Below are 18,171 nucleotides of genomic sequence, written 5' to 3'. Positions count from 1 at the left end.
ACGCATGTGTATGGGTCAGACAGCAGGGGATTGTGTCTACAATCTGACCTACATGCTGGCTGTGCCTTGCTGAGGGTGAGCCCTTTGGAAGATGAAACCAGCTGGAGAACAAAACAGCCACATACTCTCACCCTGTCTCTATCTCACAAAACACACACACGGCAGGCAGCACGGAATGTACTGCTGAAATGTGTCCAAGTATCTGAACTCAACAACACAGCAACATCTAATCAAGAATCAAGTAGCTGAGTGCAAGACGGTTCTTCATTCTCCTCAGAGGAGGAAAAAGAGGAGGAAAGTTCCGAGATCGGCTAGCTGAGTTGTTCAGGGTTATAAAAACACTAAAAAAAGTATTATAGTTTTGAGTGTATAATTGGCAGGTTGACTGCTGTCTGACTGGAATGTGGTAAAACACAGTCATGTTCGTTCATGGCTCGCTGTTCAACCCACTGCAGCAACACTTGGTTCAGTCTGTGAAACTCAGGCTGCTTTCACACATGCTGCGTTTAGAATCGAGTCCTGCTGGGTTTTCCACATTTGTGTATTTTCTCCCTGATTTGGTCTTGGCTAATTCCCACCCAGCAGACAGCTTTTTCTTTATCATGTGATTGCTACCAGCCAGAGAGGTTGAAGAAGGTTGTACAAGAACAAGTTTATCCTTCGAGATACATGAACCGCATCTCAGTACGGTGAGGAAAGCGCAATCTGCCCTCTCCTGCAAGAGCTCGCAATTGGCTAGTGTCGCTTTGGCTGACAAGGTTCGCCGTCCCTCTCATGCAAAGAACACAGCTAATGCTTTTTTGGACTCCTGGCCACGAACGGCTGTGGCGTTGTCATGATGCGAACTGCCCATCTCCTGATGATACACAGGATGCTTATTTAGACTCAGGATAGATCTAAATAATGATGTAGATCTAAATGTAGACCTTTATACAAGTTAACTAATCTATTAAGATGGGTTCTTTTAATTTTAGTGACTTTATCGTTGTGAAAGTTTACCATTCTCCATTGCCGAATTTCTTACTAATGAGATTTATGAGCATATTTGCAGCCTTACACTTCCCTCAATCAATCTTCAGGGTTTATTTAACTGTAAATTTGCAGTGTGGAAATAAACCAAACCGCAAACGGATCTGCTCACATTTGGACTAGTTGGTATAAAAACATTTTCATTTTTGATAAAAGAGCCTACTGTAATACAAGGGTTCTGCCTAACCTGTAAGTTTTCTTTCTCCTTTTTTTAAGCATCCACCAAATGAAGAAGCGAAAATTACACACAATATAGAGAGAAAGATGCAGGAATCGTTTTTACCAGCCAATTGACCTTCTGCCTAAGACAGGCTCTACATCACACAGAGATAAACAAAGCCATGATTTTTGTCTAGCTGAAATCAACCCTGCAACCTGAGGGTCTGGGAAGGGAAAAAAAAGGGGACACTCAAAAATCCCATTTATGGACAGTGTGAAGGCCGGTGGCAAGCAGTGATACCAATCCCTCGCATCACTCTCAACATGACTAATCTATTGCCACATTTCCAGCTAATCAAGAATTGATCGCAAAGCCAATTCGGAAAATTACAGTTCTTTGGGGAAGGTCAAATAGGGTGTGTGTGTTGAGCTTGAGTCACTCATGCAAAAAGCTTTTTTCTTCCCCTCATGAGCGGAAAGCTACTGAAAGTGTGCACATACAGAGCCCAGTTGAAGATGCTGTGTTTTCCATAACCTTAATTCAGGCCAAAAGAGACGGCTTGTCCAAACAAGTGCTGGCTTGGAGCTCATGGAACAAATGAAATCGTCGTAGAAGAGGTATTTATGAGTTGACAGAACGGGATGAAATGCTCGTAAACAGCACTATGCTGCAAAACAGGATAAGACATCAATGAATACATTGCAGAATACATTGTGCTTTTAATCTTGGAGGAGAAAGAGGAGGAGGAGATTGCATTCTGCTGAAAAGTGAATGTGGCACATGATTGGTACACACAGTAGAGTCTTGTTTTCCCAAAACACTGTTTTTGCCAGTTAAAATATTTGCAGATGATTTTAAGGGCCAAACCTTGCACACCGTTCGCCAGTCCTTAGAGATTTATGGTGAAAGACTCCGAGTCGTCCTGAATAAACTCTGGCAATATGAACTGATACAGTCCAGAGTGTTTACCTCGGGATCTTGATGAATCCTAAACTCAACACCCTCTCATGTAGGTATCAGTGATGGGTTCGAGTACTTGCATGCAACATCTTCAAATGCATTTTTATACTGAATAACATTCAGTTTCAATCAACAAATCAACAAAATCCTCTTTTGGGATGCCTTAGTGCCATTTCAGGTTGGAACCTGCAACTCACCGGACGCACAGATTTTAGACTTTGTTTCATAATCAGAAAGCCAGGGCACTGTATTCTAAGTCAAGTCTGAAAAAATTAACCTTCAAAACTGGCTTTGTGTATAATACGTCCTTACTGGGAAACTTCAGAGTCCATGTCAACACTTAAGGCACCCCCACATTGAACACCAGCATCCCTTGAGGGTGTGTAATCTGCCCACTTGTGTCCATATTGCTGACAGACAACTGTGCTGCAGACTGAGTCACAGCTTATTTCACTGATGTCACGTCATCAGGGAAAGTTTGGTAACTTTACCCGTAGTGATGAGGCTGGATACAGAAAAGGTGGAAAGTCTTCTAGACTGTGGACAAAATAAGAGAGTCTTGTTTACTTGAGGAGGTCCTCAGTGTCTGCTGCACACCGACAGCTACCTTACATTTTCTGCACAGACCTGGGGGCTTTCACACTGGCAGAGTAGTCTGAGACAGAGCACGATTTGCCTGAAAATTGTTAATGTGAAAGTGGTCACATGAACCAGGAAGCACACTGTGGTACTGAACCTGAGATTACCTATAGGAGGTGATTCCGAGTTCAGTAGCCCTGGAACTATGCCACAAATCCCATCGATGTGAACTCGCATTCAGGGCTGCACTTGTTCAGGAAGTAAACTCACCTGCACGTGTGCTTTAGCCAAAATACATTATTAGTTGCCAGAACACACATGTAGCAAGGAGTTATGTTCTCCATGCACACCTGTGATGACAAGATGAATGCAAAAACACCAGAGCTCTAACCAGACCAATGCACTCAGATTCAGACGGCAGCGAACAAGCCCAGGATGAAAACCACCAAAGGAGACCAAGCCTCCTTCTGTCCATCTCCCCCAAAGAACATCCTGAGCAGGAGTCTGATAAGAGATGTTTTAATAAACAGTTGAGAACTTGGGATTTCTTTCCCCTCCTCTGATCATAAACACTGCATCCTCAATACCACCAGGATGCCATGCACATTATTTACCCCAGACAAAAATGATTCTTTCTATGTTGTTATACATGTGGATGCTTTCTGCACCACAGCGTATTTGGTGCTTCTTTTTCCTACCTAATTTCAAGCTTACAGAGTAAATATCTGTTGTTTAATATACATTTAAGAAGAGCAAAAGACTTGCTTTTACACAAACTGCAGGATTTGCGATGTGCATTTTGCTCATATACAGCAGCACAGTGCTCACATTCCAGCTATCGCAGTTAAATTAGACAATTTCAATGTCAGAAAACGTTTGTGTAGCTTTAAAGGCTTTAGACATGACACGCATCAAATCTCCCTCCACTACACCGCTCTCCCTCTACATTGCAAATTTCTGCTCAGCACAGCTTTTCATATGGCAGGTGCAACATCGCTCATGTCTTTCACGGATCTCGAGTAACCATAGTAACAGCAACACTACAGGTACGTGATGTTCAATGAGGACAGAGATGGGATTTTATACCTACAGGCTAAATGTCAAAAAGTGGGTAACTTTTTTCGGTAGAAAACTTTATGTATTAGGTTAGCAAAATGTAAACGTTCTTGTAAGGTACTATAGGTGCAGGATGGTTTCTCAGGGTAAGATCAGTTTGCGAGTGTCGTTCGCCCACCATGGCATTTGAAACAAAACGCTCTAGTTTTCCTGACTGTGTTGAACACCACTATTCTACTAAGCGATTTGGCTTGTGAGATTAGGCACCATAGAATTGTCCCTTTGAGCCACCAAACGGTCAGTGATTGTACCATGTATGGCTTTGAGGGGCAAAAGGGGGGCGGGCGAGGTTATTGCAGTGGGGAAAAATATAGGAAGCTGGTTACGAGTCGGCTGGAGCTCTTATTGCTAGCATTAGTGTTTTCAATTAATTTTTTTATTCGCCTGACTCAACAAGGATCCTTGCAACAATATCATAAACCGCTCCTTGAATCGTCAGGACTGGAAAAAATATAGCAAGTTACCAGCTGAAACTAAGGTCATGATTAAAATTAAGTGCATGCCCTCTGTGGTGAACAGGAGAAAAAAAAATGGCATCACTGTATACATTCAAGTGGCATACTGACAAAATAATGAAAACATACTGAAAAGTAATTCCAAAACACTCTTGGTAACGGCCCTAGACCCCCGGGCCTCAACTACACTATCACCAAACAGTAACAGGTAAACAGCACTGGTATTTTTCACACGATGGTGCAAGTCTAGCTTCCATGGTGTACTGCATAATTACCTTCATTCTAAGCCGAAACAGAACGCTCGGATTCTGACAAAATGGAGGATGTGCCTACAGCGATGGTGCGTGAAGAGAGAAACTTGACGTTTTAAGCCCCTCATCTAGGGAACAGTCTTCTAGCCTGAGGTTGCATTTAACAAGATATAATCTCCTGAATTCTGCTGAACTTCTCTTGACATTTCATACAAAGTGCCTCTGGCATTTCATACTGTATCAGCCAGACATTTTACCTATAGGCACAGACCGCATTAAACAGGCACTTAAAGCAATCCAAGCACCATCGCTTTTAACAGAGATGGGAACAGGCGAGTGAGGAATGGAGACCGAGATCTGAAAAGCATGCTGAGAGGTTGATCGTACCCTACTCCGACGTCCAGCTGCGGGCTTGGAAGCACAACACACAGATTGGATTTGTGCAGCAAAATCTTTATTACGAATGTTGTTAACAACACCACGTGCACTACGTTAGAACTTCCAGTCTGTAAACAATAAACTGCTACAAAATATTCAGGGACTGGTAGCGTTCAGGATAAATCGAGTTAAACATCAAAGAGTGCTTTTGGGGGAAAAAAACTAACATGCCGAGGGAAAAAAATAAATATTTTTGTTTCCGCTGTGTTTAATCTAAACCGACTGCAAGTGTACCGGGTCATGACTGACTGAGCGGAGGCGGCCGTCTTTTAACTGCCCAAATGCACAATAAAAGCAAGAATCGGGACAAAACAAATCACACTCCACCTTCTCAGAGTCTGCAACAACACTCCACATAGGAAAACTAGAACAACTGCTCCATAACTGATCATGGATTAATGCACAAGCTATGTTATGTGATGTGACATTTTATTCCTGGCAAGGCAACCCATGTTCTTGAAGAGGCCTTCATAAATTTGTCCAAAATAGTAAAAACAAATCATGATTTGCCAGATGGCAGTGTCAGCTGGATCAAACTGCCAGCGTAACATATGCGACTAAAAGTAAACCCTATGTATAAAGACAGCAGACAGATGAGGGGAAATGGGTGACTATGTTAAGCTTCACCAGCTTAAAACACAAAACTCTTACAGACGTTTTTCCAAAATCCACAGCCAAATGTCCTGGACATTTATTTATAATTAAACAACAACAAAAAAAAAAAAATCCTCAAACTTCAACCAAAGAAAAATCTGCATTTTAAATCTTTTGGTCATTTAATACAGTAGATACAGATAATCCAATATATACACAATATCCACTCATTTTAGTAGAAAACCCCACACGACTTTTCAATTTTCCGATCAGCCAATCATGTGGCTGCAGGTTACTGTGAAAAAATCAGGCAGATCAGGTCAGATTTTTAGCTCATGCTCACATAAAAACATTGGAATGGGAAAGAAGTGGGTTGAGCATTTTACAAACTCCAGGGATTTCCTTGGATTTTCAAGTTGAACGCACATGAATTGGACTGTAATTACAAGTGGGAAGCTCAGGATTTTCCTTGAGCTCAGAGTTTCCTATCTGGGGGAGAAGGAACCCATGGTGGAATCGATGGATGCAACTTTCTGTATTCGATGAAAGTACGTTTGTCGCAATTGAATGCTTAATCGTCTCAGAAGCTGATTTTAGTTGTGTGTTTGGTTTATGCATCAGTCAGTTTGAAATACAAGCAACCTGGTTAACATTTATGCACCTATTTTTTGACTAGTTAATTGCCTGCATAAAATACAATAGCATTGAACAGTTCCAATATAATATATTAAAAGCTTGCTATATTTTTCTGTAGTTAATTAAGACAAGGTGCACCTCCATCTTGTGAACACTGAGTGCTGGTTCTCAGACTGGTTCGAGCTGACTGGAAGCCTACAGTACCTCAAATAACCAACATGTTAAGCAAAAAAGCATCTCAATGTATTGGATGTTGAAGTGGATCACATCCTTTTCAGGCAAGAAGACATATCTAAGGCAACAGAGTGGAGAGTTGCAGATTAGAACCAGGTAACTGAAACTGGCAGTATTCTTTCATGAATGTTCAGGTGTACGTGTTTATAAAAACGGACAGTGAATGAAAGCAATAAATAACATCTTAATTTTATCATTTCTGGAAGAACGGTTTCAATTTTTTGATGCCATTCTTGTAATCATGTACTTCGCGTCTAATCAAATCCTCATTAGAACATATGTCCCGTCCTTCTAGGCATCACTCTAGTGGCTATGTGTGAGACAGCACAGTTTCCCAGTTTAAAGGAAGGATGATTATTTTTTCATTTACCACACAGAAAGATTAACACAGAGCCATGAACCACTAACAAGAAGGGGTCAGATGCCTTTTTTTGAAATGTTCTTGCATAGCTGCTTGGGAAAAACAATGCTTTCAGACACATAGCAAGTGTCTTGACGAAGCACATCAATCATGAAGTAAACAGTGAGCAAATGGTCACTTACCTGCAGGCAGCCACATACCTGCTTACCTGTTTCCGGTCAGCGGGTTTATCTGCAAACATGCTAGGCATGTGAATCTTGTGCTTTGGGCTTAATCAATAATACTAGCCAATAATTAATTACTAAAGTTTCATGCTTCTTTCAGATATTGACTACACCAATCAATCAATTTAAGATCAAATGGTTTAATCACAGAACCAAGTGGAAATGAAACAATATTTTACCATCTTCACATAAAGCCCAAGTGAGAATGTGTTTTTCCAAAATTTTGCCATTAATAAATAAACAGCAAATGCAAATCGGTCCAACATGAATTAGTGTCTTTAGTTGACAATGTTTGATCACCCAAAAAAGTATACAGCCAGCATTAGCTTGAGTACAAATAAATAAACAAAAATAAATAATTTTTTTTTTTAAAGAAATACTGACAGCCTTTAACACTGACATTAAATACACACAAAAAAATTATAGATTTACCCATCTGTTTTTCCCCCCAAATTGCATAAAAATCCTGTCCACAGTGTTTTCAAAATTATCTCCAACCATAAAAAGTGAAGCATAGGGCTGAACAAAAAAAATCTATTAAAAATCAATATCAATTTTGTCAAGACATATGAGATATTGTTTTGCTCTTTTTTAAAAAATAAAAATAAAAGAAAATAATTCCAATCATCCTGGAACACATATTTAACCAACAACCTAAAAATGTTGAGATGCTTGATAGTTGAGTGTGAATGTCTCTCGCAGTAAACATCAAGCAGTGTTCACAGCATCCGTATAAAACATGTTGCAATTAGTTGGGAAAATCTCACATTATTAAAACAACGCTTGAGTGGAAGAGAGCTACAGAGCTACATAGCAAACAGAAAAGTCGGTAAACATCGCTGTCAGTACAACTGGTTCAGTAAAACGCAGATGGCACTTTCACGAAACCACAACTAATTGTGACTGGTGTGCCGCACGCTTTCAGAACAATGATAAGGAATGTTGGAGAAGCCTGCAGTCAGTCGAAGAGAGGTACAGGACACCCGGCAGTTTCACTGAGAACAATTTGCAATGAGTCACCATTCCACCATTCCTTCATCCACTGCTAAAGAAGCACAGAGATGTGCTAAACATCTAAACAATTCAGAACTCTTTTGGAGCAATATACTCTGGTCAGACGATACAGAAACAGAGCTTTCTGGAAGTAATTCATTTAGGTTTGGAGAAAGGAGGATTGTGCGCATGACCCCAACACCACCATATCCTACAGTAACGTGTGGCATCATGGGAGCATGTTGGAGCATTACACGGCATCGAAGAAAACATACGATAGAATTGAGCGATGTACTGGAACATATTAGAGAGAAATTTAATGTCATCAGCGAAAATCTTGAATGTAAGGAGAAGTAGCCTACCTAATAACTCAAAGCTTAACATGGTCTAGCCGATTTTCGACCTCATTGGAAGTTTATGGAGTATTTTGAAATAAAAGTCCATTAGAGGGACCCTTGTAATCTTGAGGAAATTGAAGGCAATTTACCAAGAGGAAAAGACCAAAATAAACTACCGCTGAATTTCTTTTCACCATAGACATCTCAAAGCTAAAATAGCCAACAATGACTTTGCAACAACAAGCACTAATGCTGGTCTTTTGTAGTATTTATAAGAACAGTCAACAGATAATATGGAACCATTTCCCTCACTGTGTATTTGACATGTAAGTAGAAAAGTGTTAATTGTTTGGCCACAATGGCAGGCAGCATCTTACGGTTGGCAGGTTTTCCTGCAAACAAGCTAGACCCATGACTCCTGGGCTTAGTCAATAATACTAACCCATAATTAACTGCTTCAAGTTTTACACTTCTCTCAAATATTGACTATTCCATCACCAGTCAATGCAAAATCCAATAGTTTAATCACAGAACGACGTGGAAGTCAATGAAGCTAATATTTTACCATCTCCCAAAAATGGCAGTGTATTTTTGCAAGGTTTTTATTATATAAAAAACCTGTTTATATATGCAAATTATTTATATATTTTTATATATGCAAATTATTTGCACTGCGAAAATGCACTTCTGGTTAGATGCTAACTGTATTTCGTTGCCTTGTACCCACATGTGCAGTGACAAAGTTAAATCAAATCTAATCTAATCTAACATTTTAATAAATATACAGACAAATCAGCTTGGGCACAAAGTAGCTTTTGGGTCTAAAAGAACAAATCATGATTAATGTTCTTGGAGGGAAAAAAGCATTTCATTAATGCCTACAAAAGGCAGTCAAGTTTACCCACAATTCAATCAAATACTTTATGAAAATAAACATAATTGCTCAAACAAGGCCAAAGTAGGCATATACACTATATTGCCAAAAGTTTTGGGACACCCCTCCAAATCATTGAATTCAGGGGTTGGGCTCGGCCCCTTAGTTCCAGTGAAAGGAACTCTTGATGCTTCAGCATACCAAGACATTTTGGACAATTTCATGCTCCCAACTTTGTGGGAACAGTTTGGGGATGACCCCTTCCTGTTCCAACATGACTGCGCACCAGTGCACAAAGCAAGGTCCATAAAGACATGGATGAGCGAGTTTGGTGTGGAGGAACTTGACTGGCCTGCACAGAGTCCTGACCTCATCCTGACAGAACACCTCTGGGATGAATCAGACCGGACACTGCGAGCCATTCCAAAACTGAGACAGGCACATGAAATTAATACGGAGTTGGCCCAACCTTTGCAACCATAACAACTTCAACTCTTCTGGGAAGGCTTTCCACAAGGTTTAGGAGTGTGTTTATGGCAATTTTTGACCATTCCACTAGAAGCACATTTGTGAGGTCAGGCACTGATGTTGGATGAGAAGGCCTGGCTCACAGACCACTGAAACATAACACCTGAATTGGAGAGGTGTCTCACAACTTTTGGCAATATAGTGAAAGTTTAAAGGCCACTGAATTAAGGTCTTCAGACAAAGACCCAGTTTAGTAATCAACTTGTTTCCATGTTATTTCTACACCAACTGAGAAAACACCTATAGCCAGAGACTAAACAGTGTAAACAAGCTAAAAACTCTGACCTCACTACAAATTCCAGTCGAGTGGAACCAGGCTTCTTGTAGTGGAACTTTCCTTCTAACCCAGTGGCAGGTTCTGAACCACACAAACTGGACATTGTTTGCATTTTCTGTCCTCCATCACACCCGACTCAACTTGCTGAATTGTCAAAACTATTCAGGGTCAACAGCAGGTTTGTTTGAACACAAAAATGTGCCGTTCAGGAGGTCAGGCATGAAAGAGGCCAGACTGAAAGCCATCATTCATGTTTATGAAGCTGCTTACACCACAACTTGTATGATAGAATAACCAGCTATGAAGAATTGTTTTTCTAGTTTTACACTCTTCCACTGACTGATGAAGCTCAGGGCAGTTTTCCCTTGAAGTTTAGAAAAAAGCATCTTCACACCACTTGAATGACAGGCAAGACTTTTAAAGACAGGGGTTTTGTTATTCACTATAATTGAAATTGAAATGGTGAAGATACTAAGATGTGCCATGTACTGAGGAAGAATCTTTCACACTGCGAGAAATGTTTTAGCCTTTAAGCTACCCTACAGTGAAAGGTATAGACTAGAGCCCTGTCTACTACATAAACATTCCTGAAAACCTAGATTTACCCCAAATTTTTTTCTCTCAAAAAGAGTTTTTTTTTTTTTTTTTTTTTAAACTCTCCATCCTTACAGAAACAAAAATGATTTGAAAACTCTCAGAAGGTCAATCCTCATGAGAAGCCAAAACCATGTGTTAAGAATCTGTGTCCGTGTGGGAGGGGCCTAGTGATGGCCAAAATATCAATTAAATATCAATAGTGTAAACATTTTATTTTCTATACTGTTTTTATTTTCTATATATTTTTTTCCTTTGCTTATTCAGATAATTCCATTTTTATTGTAACTATTAATTTTAGTTTTATCCGTCTTTTAATTCGTTTTTTTTTTTATTCAACTCTGTATATGGTTGGCTGTGTCAAATGAAATCTAAAATTTTCCAAGACACATTTCTGAGATATTTGCTGGAATTGTTGTGCTTTATTCTTCTTCTGAATGATTTTTTCCCCCCTAATAATTCCAAACTTTGCAATTACTATTAATAATTCCAAACTGAAATACTGTTTTCTTAACACCAACCTTGTGTAGCTGCCTGTATAATGTTTAGCTGGTCGTTTCTTAGCAAACATGTACTGTATTTTACGATATTGAGCATCATACAGAGTTGCAACAGTTTTGTTGCACGGCCCACCCCCTAGCAAACATTAAGGCAGATGAAAAACTGAACTTTCGTTCATTTCAACGCGTGTGCACAAAAAAACAGCTGTCACAGCAAACACAAACCACCAAAGTGCAGACAAATCCGAGACTGTAATCATTAACGGTAATAGAGCTGTAATCTTGTAGAAAATGTTATGCAGAAAATGCCTGAGGTATTAAATTAAAGATAATGCTCAACCATGCAGATATCAGTAAACAACCAGGCAAGCTTTGGGTTTTCAAGAAAAAAAAAATCGCCACAAAATAAAGCAAAGTCTAATAAGTTCTGATAACGCCAGCCAAACCCTCGCAGTATCTCCTTCACAGTGTGACTGTTTACCCGTGTTTAAACTAACGTCGGTTTTGTCTGGAGAACTGATTCCCGTCCCCCTTTTTCAATGACATTTTATTTTGCAACACTTTTTTTTTTTTTTAGTGGTGTCCTGATAAGGTACAACAAACACTAGATACCCAAAAACTAAACAAAGACTTATTAGTGATGACATGCAGGATGTATAGTTTAAGGGGGCTTTGGAGTTGACTCAGTTTACAATGTCTGGAATCAGTCAATTTACTCCCAGCACCTTCGACGTGAACCAATAGAAGGTTAGCGACCCAACGACTTGATTGAATATGTACATGAAGTTTTTCCATCGAACAGAACAAAACTGCTTTTCACAAGACAAAGCCCAAAATCCTTTCCAAGACCCCAAGTGCAAGATCTCTTTCCAGACGTGATGAATAGTAGGTGAAGAGACGCACATGAAACGAGCTTCCTACTTTACAGTCTCCCTTGCATTTAATGCGGCAAACACTTAACTCCAGGTCCTTAACTCCACTGCAATCCTGCTTAAACCAGCAAGAACAGAAGAAAAGACTGAAAGATACAAGGAATGACAATGCACACAATGAGGAGTTGGAGTTAATTTGTTTTCACTGGTCAAATCCTTCTTAACATGTCCTGTCAGCTGTGTGGGATTTGCAATGTGCTCAGTACTTATAATTCATACAATTATTTTCCGGAATAAATCCCTTGCTGATATGGCTCGGGTTTAATGGGTGAAGAGGGCATTTTAATTAGGCCTACATGACTGATAACTCCAGTTTTCGTTTCACTCCATTCATTAGCTGGCATCACATACACAAACAGCGAACCACAAGCACGGCTATAAGGCACAACTCCACAATTACTGTGCTTAAATCTCAGGATCAGTGCAAACTGGGAAAGATTTACCTAAAGGATGAGTGCAACTACAAACACTCGCGCAAATGTTTCCTCTTTAAAACAAGCGTAGTCGATCAGCCAACTGTGCTGGTGTCCACAGTTAGCTTTCTGCATGCAAATAAATTAATTAAGCGAGTTTGAAAAAAATATTACATCTGAATCATTTCTAATAAACTATAAATGATGTACTGGAGCAGAAATTCGTTCTGGCTTCGAGATGTTACTCCTGCTTTGATCTCGAACATCCTTCAGCTCATTTTTATACGTGTAGTTCTGTAAAAACTCGTCAGATGTCTGCAGCTTTTAAATATACACTATATTGCCAAAAGTATTCGCTCACCTGCTTTGACTCGCATATGAACTTAAGTGACATCCCATTCCTAATCCATAGGGTTCAATATGACGTTGGTCCACCCTTTGCAGCTATAACAGCTTCAACTCTTCTGGGAAGGCTGTCCACAAGGTTTAGGAGTGTGTTTATGGGAATTTTTGACCATTCTTCCAGAAGCGCATTTGTGAGGTCACACACTGATGTTGGACGAGAAGGCCTGGCTCTCAGTCTCTGCTCTAATTCATCCCAAAGGTGTTCTATCGGGTTGAGGTCAGGACTCTGTGCAGGCCAGTCAAGTTCATCCACACCAGACTCTGTCCTCCATGTCTTTATGGACCTTGCTTTGGTCACTGGTGCACAGTCATGTTGGAAGAGGAAGGGGCCAGCTCCAAACTGTTCCCACAAAGTTGGGAGCATGGAATTGTCCAAAATGTCTTGGTATGCTGAAGCATTCAGAGTTCCTTTCACTGGAACTAAGGGGCCAAGCCCAGCTCCTGAAAAACAACCCCACACCATAATCCCCCCTCCACCAAACTTTACACTTGGCACAATGCAGTCAGACAAGTACCGTTCTCCTGGCAACCGCCAAACCCAGACTCGTCCATCAGATTGCCAGATGGAGAAGCGCGATTCGTCACTCCAGAGAACGCGTCTCCACTGCTCTAGAGTCCAGTGGCGGCGTGCTTTACACCACTGCATCCGACGCTTTGCATTGCACTTGGTGATGTATGGCTTGGATGCGGCTGCTCGGCCATGGAAACCCATTCCATGAAGCTCTCTGCGCACTGTTCTTGAGCTAATCTGAAGGCCACATGAAGTTTGGAGGTCTGTAGCGATTGACTCTGCAGAAAGTTGGCGACCTCTTCGCACTACGCGCATCCGCTGACCCCGCTCCGTCAGTTTACGTGGCCTACCACTTCGTGGCTGAGTTGCTGTTGTTCCCAAACACTTCCACGTTCTTATAATACAGCTGACAGTTGACTGTGGAATATTTAGGAGCGAGGAAATTTCACGACTGGATTTGTTGCACAGGTGGCATCCTATCACAGTTCCACGCTGGAATTCACTGAGCTCCTGAGAGCGACCCATTCTTTCACAAATGTTTGTAAAAACAGTCTGCATGCCTAGGTGCTTGATTTTATACACCTGTGGCCATGGAAGTGATTGGAACACCTGATTCTGATTATTTGGATGGGTGAGCAAATACTTTTGGCAATATTGTGTATATATCTGCCAATAATATACTCTGACATCTCTACTTTAAGAACACACATTACTTAAACAAATGTTTCATTCAGCCTATTTTCTAGCCATACCCTGGTCTGACCATGGTGTTACACAAAAATAACGTACCCTAGACTAAGATGATACGGCATGATGTTTACTGTATGTTACTTTGTTAAACCTTTAGCTGTTTATTGTCAGTGTGCTATGGCAGTGGTAGCTCAGAGGTTAAGACACTGGCCTATTGATGGGAAGGACGCAAGTTTGAATCCCAGTACTGCCAAGCTGCCACTGCTGGCCCCTAGAGCAAGGCCCTAAATCCTCAACCACTCAGCTGTATAAGTGAGATAAAGAAAGTCGCCCTAAATAAAGGATGTTTGCCTAATGTCATAATTGAAAATATTATAGCTCTTCAACTATGTGGAATGTCTTACATTATATAAAGTCCCATGTATGAGCTGCTACTATAAAAACATAAGGTTTATATTAATGCACTTGTTCCATCGTTCATGTTACAGCCAGAAAGACCCGTCTGAGGCACAGTGTTACACAAAAATAACACAAACCTGCTGACCAATCAGATGTGAGCATTCAGCAATGCTGTGGTATAAGCAATTTTAACACAAACAGTGGTAAATAGTCAGTCTGGCAAAAAATATGCCTTAAATCTTGCTAGTGAAAAGTGACTTATTTACAAAAAGGTCAAGCTTTGATTGAATTTCTAGGCAACTACACTGTGGTCATCACTTTCTAGAATGTCTTTGTATGATAAAACACTACAATTTCCCTTCAGTGGATCTGAGGCCCAACCTTTATTCAGCATAAAAGTGCACAAAGCAAGCTCCCTAAACACACTGTTTGGAGTGGAAGAACAATGTGGAAGTGTCCTAACCTCAACCCCGTTTGGCTCATACGGTATAGAGAGGTGAAAGGATTTAAAATCGTACCATCGGACGTCACCCAGATGAGGATGGGTTCCTCTCAAGGTTTCTTCCTCATATCGTCTCAGAGAGATTTTCATTGCCGCCATCTCCTCTGGCTTGCTTGTTAGGGATGAATTTAGTAATAAATGTCAAGTTTATATCATGCGTTTGTGTCTAATGTTAAATATACAACTAAAACCTGACATGCACTGAAATTCCCAGAGCCACACTCCAAAACGCCTTTACAGAAGACCAGAATCTATTATGGCAGCAAAGTGGAGACTAAGACCATACAAAAACTGATTATGGAATTAGATGTTCAGCAAGCGTCAAATGTGTCTAAATGTCTGACCGGCATGAATGCCGTAACTCATTGTACACATCTTAAATAAATTGAGCTTGTAATCAGACAATGGCTGTCAAAATGTCTGATGCTCCTATGCAGTCACAACATCATTATTTTTGTAACACATTCACTGCATCACTAATAAGAGCACACAGATCAGTCGAGTGAAGAGAAGACGATGACAAGGCTCCTTTTAAATTCCCTAAAGTTAGGAGACTGATGAGCGTGATGCTGATCATCAAATCAAGTGCTCTTCCATTATAAACTTTTTAAATATGTAAGTAGATTGGATTATTAACATGGAGGTAGAAGTTCAGGACAATACATTTAAGATCATTCTAACTGAAAGATTAGAGGAGTTATACACAGGTTTTCTTGTAAATATAATGATCTCTAATCCTCTATAAAGAGCTTCTGTGCCCTTTAAAATAAGAGCTATTACTGTTAAATAATAATGTCTGCCTAAATCAACACTTTCATTTGTAATCTTTATTATATTACATTAAATGCTAATCAGTGAAGAGCAGAATGTCTTTCGTCAGTGTGGTGTTGCGTGCAGTGTGGTCAGATTCGATGGGCTTTGTTTTTATCTTTTAGAGGTAACTAGAGTTTTAAAATGAAAACCAGAATCAAGAGAAATATATTTGTGTTCATGAATACAAGAACAGGAAGCCTGTAGTTTTCCAAATTTCAGAGAAGAAAACATTAAAAAAAATTTCACCATGTAAAGGATTTTCCCAGAAATGCTCAAATATAACATTGTCATGCGGTGTCACAACCACTGCCCAAACCCCTCCTCCCAAAAAGCCACTTATAGACGTTTGAGGCGCAGTTATTCAAATGCTAAAATAAATATTTGGGCATCCATTATGCCCAGCGCCTACAGTAAGGAAAAAAATGTAAAAGAAAATCCAGCACTGAGGTGTGCAGGTTAGTGCTGTGCATCTGGATCAAGTTTCAAACTAGCACAGAGGTGGAGATACCACATGTTCAGAACAATGACAAATTAAGCAGCCAAAGTGTTTTAGGTTCAGTCAGAGACCTGCGAACAGAGCCGGAGGTTGCTGTAGCAGATTTTGGCAGGCGAGATTGTGTGTGAGTGGGAGAAAGAGAGAGCAAGAGAGAGAGCGAGTGTGTGTGTGTGTGTGTGTGTGTGTGTGTGTGTGCGTGAGAGATGGAAGAACCAACCTAAATTTTTGGTGAGTTTTAGCCAGATATGAAAGAGACTGTTGAGAGCATCCTGACCAGCTGTCTGACCATCTGTTATGGGGACTGCACAGTTTCGGACCTCACAGCCTACACCGAATGCTGAAGATCATCGGGGGGTCTCTCTACCAAAAATTGCTGCCTCTCAACAAGCATAGTGAACACCTCCTCCCACCATGCATCTGAAGGTACTGAAGCATCTGTGCTACCACCACCAAGCTCTGCAGCAGCTTCTTCCCTGAGGCAGTCAGAATACTCAACACGCTACTACCCTTTAACACTCACCTAGACTCATCAAAACCACTGCACTATTTATACCATACAAAATAGTGTAGAACAGTGCAAATGGTATCGGATTTGGGACACACTTTTAGTTCACTGATACGGTCCTGTATGATTATGTAGATTTATCGTCTTCTCCACCCGACACTAACATTTCTTGAATATATCCAAGTGAACGTGAACACAGACACAAATGATCAGTCTAAGGCTTACTTCTTTAAAAATCATGTTTACTATCACTGGAGAGATTTTCACAGCGTGTGTTCTCTAGCCGTCTCCAAAAATTTTCACTTTAGTCACGAGATGACGTTAATAATCCTACGCTGCCTTTTACATTATTTATGAACTGCTGCGATAAAAGGTTGCATCTGTGTCTTTCACAGACAAGTACACTACATACGACTTAAAACATCTTAATAGGTGCATTACAGCAGCTCGGATGTACAATCTCCAATCCATCAGTTAGATGCTCCTGCTGACAAAAGCATGACGAGCTTAGTTATTATGTAAATACCTGTTTTAAGAGGACGACCCTTGACCTCTCCCAGTCCATAAAGAGTGACTTCATGTGTAAACACTCTTATTTACATATAAATAAAAAATTCTTATTTATTTAGCAGCTGTACAACCATCTTTACTGTGCCGCAGTTTGTGTTGATCGGAACAGATTAAAACAACGGGACCGAAAGTGGAGACTCGGCTCGTAAAAAGGAAAAGAATAACTGGCGCATGAGGAGCATGCGACAGACCAGTTATGCCAACACCAACATTACCACTAACGTCATGTCTCAGGATATTTAGGTTTCAGTTTCAGTCATGAGATTTGTTTTTACTTCTTAAATCGGTAAGAGGAGGAGATGCGAGTTTATCCAGGGACTTTGGGCGAGCTAGCGGCAGAGAGAGGTCTGTTCTTACAGCTAAGATAAGCCGTATAAATATAAACTAAAACTGAAAGCTGAAAGGAGAATTTTAATTAGCACTGGTGCCTGGAGAATTAGCTGAAAATATGCTGTACTGCATCCGCCCGACGTGTCCGACCCTGCGTATGCAGGAGGGACTGAACGTCTGAGTGCACAACCAAGAAGTCGATTTCAATTACAAAACATAATTGTCCAGTTATGTTTTGTAAACAAGACTCAGTGCACTGGGGACTCTTAGACTGTTATTACACACACAATTTTGTAACAACTTTATCAACATTAAGTGTCCATAAAAATTTTTTAAAAAAATGTGACAAAGACGAGTAGACAGATATATAGATTCATTTAACTAAAACCAACTACCACCAACTTGGCCAGGCAACTAGTAAGGATTGCTAGACCTTCATGTCAATGAACGTGGTATATATTTGA

The 18,171-nt window shown here is 40.3% G+C and overlaps 1 protein-coding gene across 1 annotated transcript in view; it reads right to left on the bottom strand.

The window, feature by feature from the left end:
* The window catches only part of abhd17c (abhydrolase domain containing 17C, depalmitoylase), a 44,053-nt gene that overhangs the window by 15,185 nt on the left and 10,697 nt on the right, over nucleotides 1–18,171 (bottom strand). The gene's annotated exons all lie outside the window — the stretch shown is intronic.

The sequence above is a fragment of the Hemibagrus wyckioides genome, linkage group LG10, assembly GCF_019097595.1.
Source record: "Hemibagrus wyckioides isolate EC202008001 linkage group LG10, SWU_Hwy_1.0, whole genome shotgun sequence".
Classification (NCBI taxonomy): Eukaryota; Metazoa; Chordata; class Actinopteri; order Siluriformes; family Bagridae; genus Hemibagrus; species Hemibagrus wyckioides.
Note: the sequence above shows the minus strand (reverse complement) of the source record. Positions and strands in the feature narration are given on the sequence as shown.